This window comes from Prionailurus bengalensis, chromosome A1, assembly GCF_016509475.1.
Source record: "Prionailurus bengalensis isolate Pbe53 chromosome A1, Fcat_Pben_1.1_paternal_pri, whole genome shotgun sequence".
Lineage (NCBI taxonomy): Eukaryota > Metazoa > Chordata > Mammalia > Carnivora > Felidae > Prionailurus > Prionailurus bengalensis.
This window is the reverse complement of record NC_057343.1, coordinates 23,845,073-23,851,793: the sequence shown is the minus strand read 5'-3', so window position 1 is coordinate 23,851,793 and position 6,721 is coordinate 23,845,073.

The following is a 6,721-nucleotide window of genomic DNA, read 5'->3' as shown; positions in this document are numbered from 1 at the left end:
CTAGACATGGGGCTCGAAACCACAAACTGTGAGATCATGACCTAAGCCAAAGTCGGACACTTAACCAAACTCAGACACTTAACTGATAGAGCCACCCAGGTGCCCCTGAAGGATTGGAGTTCTTAAAGTCATACTTGGTTTTCAACTTTCTGTTCCTATTTCTTACACAATTTAAGTCACCTCTTACCTACAGAGTGTTCTTAACTCTTGGCAAGGGTTACTGATTACAAGGTTTTCCTTTTCTTTTAGAGCATTTAGTGCTTACATTTCCTCCAGTTGAGAACTTTGACCTATAGAGTTTTGGCATTCATCTAATATATTAATATCAGATAAAGGAGGGGAGTGGAGTGGTATCCCTGGTCCAAAGAAGTCAGTAGGGGCCAGATACGTTATATTTGGTACCTACAGAGGCTGTGAATAAGAAAATACCATGAATCTCTGGAGAGCAGGTAGGATGACCTGATTAAACATCCCAAAGGCTAAATGAATGATGAGAGAGGATTACATATGTAAAACACAGTCTTCCATTTTATATCTCAAGAGATAGATAAAGACTGCTGAACGAAAGCATTCGCTAAGCCATTTACCAGTATGTGGACTATTGCAGAAGAGCAAATACAAATGGTATCTGTTCCCCCACTCAAGTTTCCAGTTAGAGAGAGATGTGCCTCAGCCTCTCCATGCCAGCTACTCCAATGTCAAAGTGCAGACCGATCACTTTCATACCAATACTACCTATCAAATAGCTAGTTGGCCCCTTATCAGGCAATTACCCTATTTTATCCAGAAGTTGTGTGCATGTGTGTGGGGGAGAGAGAGGGAGGGAGGGAGGAAGATGGGGAGGGCATGGAGACAGAGAAGGACAGATGGAGAAAATGAAGAGGGACAAATAGTCACATTTCTGATCTCTGCCAGCTGTGACATCTTAGTTGACTGTAACTTGCATGGCAGTCAGAACTCTTGGGAAATTCAGTCAAGGAAAGTGGACATCTCCAACCACAAAACCTCTTGGTTTTTGCACGTGCAGAAAGAATTGGTAGTCCCTTAATTCTTATTCAGGACAATGTTAAGGAGAGGATGACTCACTCAAGACATACAGTTTCCTTCTTTGAAATATTCTGAAGATGGAAGAAAAGACGAGATCCCCTACAAGGGCACAAATTTCAAGGAGCACAGTATGTATATGGCTTATTTACATATGATTCAGAACTTGTGTGCATGAGTGGTGTTAGATCACTTCATAAAGTCATTTTCAAGAGAGCAGGAACCATACAAGATGAAGCAGTGTGTCCTTTTTCTTCCTCGCCCCCATGCACACAGCTATATTCCCCCAGTACCGCAAAATCAGTTTTCTGGAGTGCACACCTGTATAAAATGGCTCTCAGTACAAAGACCGCTCAATTTCTTTTGTTTCCAAAGCCACTGAAAGTAGAAAAGGTGAAATATCCTGAGATCAAGTCCTCACATTTCCCATGGCAGAGCCAGAATCTCAATCACTTCTAGCCTTAATTTTCTTTAATTTGTAATGGAGGGAAAATTACCTGGGCAAACTCTCTCATTCCCATGTCTTCTCATTAGACTAATGAGAAGCCAGAGCTGTGACTCATTCTCTCCTTCCCCTGATAACCTGGCAGCAATGTGAGTGTGCGTATGGGCTAGAGTATGCGTGTACATGAACTTTTGTGTTTGTGTGTTTTCATAGGGGAGAGCTGCTAATGTGGGAATGCATAGGTGCAAAAATCTTTTCTACTTTTTGGACGTGGTGAGATGCAGACCCTCACCAGGGGCCTTCTTGGTAAATGCTAGTTAAGGCTGTCCTTCCCATCACTGCAAAGGCCTGCAGGGTAGGACATCTTTTACCACACTGTGCTCCCTGAGGTATTCTTAGCCAAGGGAAATTGGTTTGGTGCTAGAAAATGTGAAGGAGCCATACCTAAGGCTACATAACCCTGGAGTCAGAGCCAGCATTTGTCTAATGTTTTGTAGTTTGCTAAAGTGCTTTCACATAGGTTAATTTATTTAATAAAGATTTGCCAGAGAAATATTTTATTTCCAAACTTTTCCTCACTTGCATTTATTTATATAGCGATATTTTTTTTTCAACGTTTATTTATTTTTCGGACAGAGAGAGACAGAGCATGAACGGGGGAGGGGCAGAGAGAGAGGGAGACACAGAATCGGAAACAGGCTCCAGGCTCTGAGCCATCAGCCCAGAGCCTGATGCGGGGCTCGAACTCCCGGACCGCGAGATCGTGACCTGGCTGAAGTCGGACGCTTAACCGACTGCGCCACCCAGGCGCCCCTATATAGCGATATTTTTTAGAACATTAAGAACAGATGAAAAATCAAGAGATAAATAGAATCCACCCATTTGTCACCAGGTCAGACTTTCTATTCAGAGCCATCAACCAAGCAATAGCCTGCTTAGTATGGTGCCCTCCAAAGGAGTGCCCCCCCCCAAAATTGTTTTTGCACTGAGGCTGGAAGGAGGCTTTGTCACAAGTTTCATTTGAAGGCCCAGACTGGAACCTAATGGCTCTTCCTTGTCAGTCAACTCCAACACAACAGACAGATAGAAACTAACATTTATGGCATGCCCCTTGTGTTTCACTTGTCCTATATTTATTTCATTTACTTTCTTACACTAACCAGTAAAGATAATCTTGTAATATTTTTTATAGTAAAGAATTTTATGTAACTTATTCCCAAGCACAGAGCAGTACATGTTAGAGTTAATGTTTGAACCTCTATCTGCTAGAATCAAAAGAACCTCTATCTACTATAATCTATGGCACACTGTATTTTAATCAATGTATTATTATATAATAGCTTTTTCCCAATATGTAATGGCATCAGAAAGAGGAATATGCAGGTTTTTGGAGTGAGACTTCTACCCATAAACCCCAGATTCTTTCTTGTCTTTAATCTAAAATAGGACTCTTTTCTATTCCTGTAACTTTAACAGAAAGAAAACACATCTCCTCATGGAAGTTCATACAATCCTGTGAAAAGGGAGTTATCTGAAAATGGAGGTTCTCTAAACAGGTGCTAAAAGAACATGTTTAAGGGTGTAGTCAATTGACCAGAACCTGCTTCAGAGCAGTAGAGGGATATCTAAAAGCTACCCATACTCTGTGCCTCCCTCAGTCAACGATAAGATTCATTTTCCAACTCTCTAAGCAAAATAATTTATTACGCAGTCTTTCTAGCATTAACCATTGCCAGGGGGCCAAATACAGTAAATGGATCAATAACCTGATGCTATTAAGCAGCTCCTGTGAAGGAAAGAAATAACCTGCAGAGTCTCCTTGGCAATAAGACATCAATACTAGATCTCCTCCAAGAAAGCTTCCAGAGCTGAGTGCCCACACACTTTCCTGATCAATAAAGCATTAAACAAGGATAAGTGTACTAACTTGACAAACAGTGAACAGTCCTGAATCATCTGCATCCCCTCAGAATGAACCAAAGTTCAGATCACGTAAAATGGAACTTTTAATCATCATACCCAAATCTTGACACACCGTTGTGCATGATGGACTAGAAAGCTGTGCTCTTTGTGCTGGGGTTCAGGTAGGCGCTCATGCAGCACCTGACCTGATGACATTGAACAACATTGAACAGTAAAAATTAATATAGTAATAGTAATAAGTAACAGTATTAATAATAATAATTTCTAAATGCCGCACACCTTTTAACTCGTTTAATCCTTACAACAACACTATCGTATAGGTAGCATTACTGTGATCTGCGTTCTAAAGGAAGAAATGGAGACATCACCAAGATGATGACCGAGGAAACTCCTGACTTTCCTTCCTCCCACAAACACAGAATACACAGCTACACGTGATCAATTTCCTCTTAAAAAAGGCTTCTTGTAGAAGCCTGATGTGGCCTCTACACATCAGGCACCCGAGAAAATACCTATATTGAAGGTAGAAAAGTCTGAAACATATTCTTACCATAAACCTCACACCTCCACAGTGCCTTATAATCAGGAGGGAACTCCAAACTCCCAGCTTCTCTGAGAGGAGTGAAGGGTTTGGCCCTTATATTTGGGACCCCATTTTCTAAGGCTGACAGCTGAGGTGTAGCCCTCAAATCACCTAGCTTTGAAAGCCAATGAGGCTTGTGTTCATGAGTTCCACAGGAGTATAGCAAACATAGAAGCAGTTTTTAAAATTTTTTTTTAAAGCTTATTCATTTTTCAGAGACAAAGCGTGAGTGGGGGAGGGGCAGAGAGAGAGAGAGAGAGAGAGAGAGAGAGAGACAGAATCTGCAACAGGCTACAGGCTCTGAACTGTCAGTACAGAGCCCGATGCAGGGCCAGAACTCAGGGGCAGCAAGATCATGACCTGAGCCGAAGTCAGACGCTTAACAGACTGAGCCACCCAGGCGCCCCTAGAAGCAGTTTTTAAATGGATATGCAAACACTCCCTGTGGCTATACACCTGAGATCCATGCAGAGGGAATAAGCAAAAACACACATCTCCCAGTTTCTCCCTGGAAGGAGTTTGCACACTTTCCCAGATGCTGCTTAAATGTCTAAGCTTCTGATTGGCCTGCATCAAGTTGCTGACTGTGACCCTCCATAGAGCCCAAAAGACCTAATGGGCACTTACCCACATTCCCCTTCCCCTGGCTTACTCCATCACTAAAACCAAATCTCTCATTTCTCTCTGGAAGAAGCTTGTACACACATCTGGTATGCCAACTTTTGTGGCGGCTCTCTGAAGGCATCACGTCACCCAGCTCTGATACCCAGTAGGGGCTGGAATGCATGAATCCCACAGGACCATTTTGAACAAACGAAACAGCTTCTAATGGACATGCAAGCACATCCTGCAGCTATCCTCTTGGGATCGGCAGAGGGAACAGGCAAAAACACCTATTTTTTAATTTCTCTCTGGGAAATATTTGAATGCATACTTCCCCAGCTTTTGCCTGAGGTTCTAGCCTAGTCAGCCTGTATGTAAAAGCTGACAGGGATCCTTCTGGTTGCCTGATAGAGCTGGGGGTCACATCCACCATTGTCTCCCCATGACTCCACCCAGTAGTAACAGCAAGTCCCAAGATTCTCTGTGGAATAAACTTGTCCACACATCTAGTACCCTAATTATTATAGCTCCCACCCAAAGGACTGGCTCTCAACTCACCTAGCTCTGGGACCTAAGAGGCTGCAACATTAATGAGTCCCTGAAGAGCACACAATGGTCACAGAATTTGGGTGGAAATAATCTGCCAATGGTATATGTCAACTACATTTTTTAGACATTAATCCCACAGCCTTATGCACTTGTATTTTAAAATATAACTGGATGCTGTTGTGATTACTAAAATGCAAATTATTTACGTCAAAGTAATAGTTTACAGCACAGAGGAAAGTCTTGAGACTTTTCCTCTTGAGAGGAAAGACTATGTTTATTCATTCTCATGCCTATCACTTAATATGCACTTAATACATAGTGTTAAATATAAATCTTTGATATGGATATCTCATTCTTAAAAATTGGGGTTTCTAAAAATAAAATTTTCAGAAGAACTGATTTTTTTAAAAGAGGTTCTTATAGTGTAAAAGTTTGGAAACAGCTGACTAAGACATCTAACTTTTGTTTGGGTTGAATCTTTCTCAACAGTATATGGTTAGATGATATTGAATATAAATATACTGATAAGATGGTCCCAGTACTTCATGTGAAATGTAAGCTGAACTGTTCTTGCAAGACAGAAATTGCCTTTTCTCTTTGTATAAAAACTATCAAGCTTATGATAAAATTTTAGACACCAAGTGGGCATTAGAAAATGTTAATTAGGGGCGCCTGGGTGGCGCAGTCGGTTAAGCGTCCGACTTCAGCCAGGTCACGATCTCGCGGTCCGTGAGTTCGAGCCCCGTGTCGGGCTCTGGGCCGATGGCTCAGAGCCTGGAGCCTGTTTCCAATTCTGTGTCTCCCTCTCTCTCTGCCCCTCCCCCGTTCATGCTCTGTCTCTCTCTGTCCGAAAAATAAATAAACGTTGAAAAAAAAAAAAAAAGAAAATGTTAATTGGGTGCTGACATTGGCTTTGCTGTCATGTACAGCCCTGAGATCTATCTGTGTGTTAGAATTTCCTTTCATGAAAAAGAGAGGCTAATCTAGACCTGAGTATAAATTTAAGTCATTTTTATAATGCAAAGAGTTACATAATGAGCCACAAGTGGTGTGTGAACCTTTGGAATAAAGCATGACTTTCTAGATATATTGAACCAAACAGTATCAGTCCTCAACATGTCAACTTGGAACAAACTAATGTAGTCTGCTGATATAGACTCCTCAACCTAACATCAACAGAGATTTTTTTCCCCTGCCTTTTTCTCTCTTTTCCTAAGGACAATTACCTCAGGTGGGAATGACATCACTATGAACTTGATATTCTCCTATTAAGTCAGCACAGTGCTTATGTGAGGAGACATAGAAGAGGAGACATTTCAGGAATCTCCTTGTCAAACAGTAACTTATTATTTGACTCAGAATTAGTTAACACTATGGTGTCTCCTTCTAATATGCATTTGGTCACCTTCAACTCTTGGTCCAAATGCTCTGATACTCAGCACAGAAGCAAACAGACATGCTCGAGTCCTGTGAATTGACACTAAACCTGTCATGGGAAAGGACTTCCTTAAGCAAGGAACTCCAACACTAAACCTTACCTTAGAGTTCCAGTTTTCAGGAAAAACAGAAAAAAA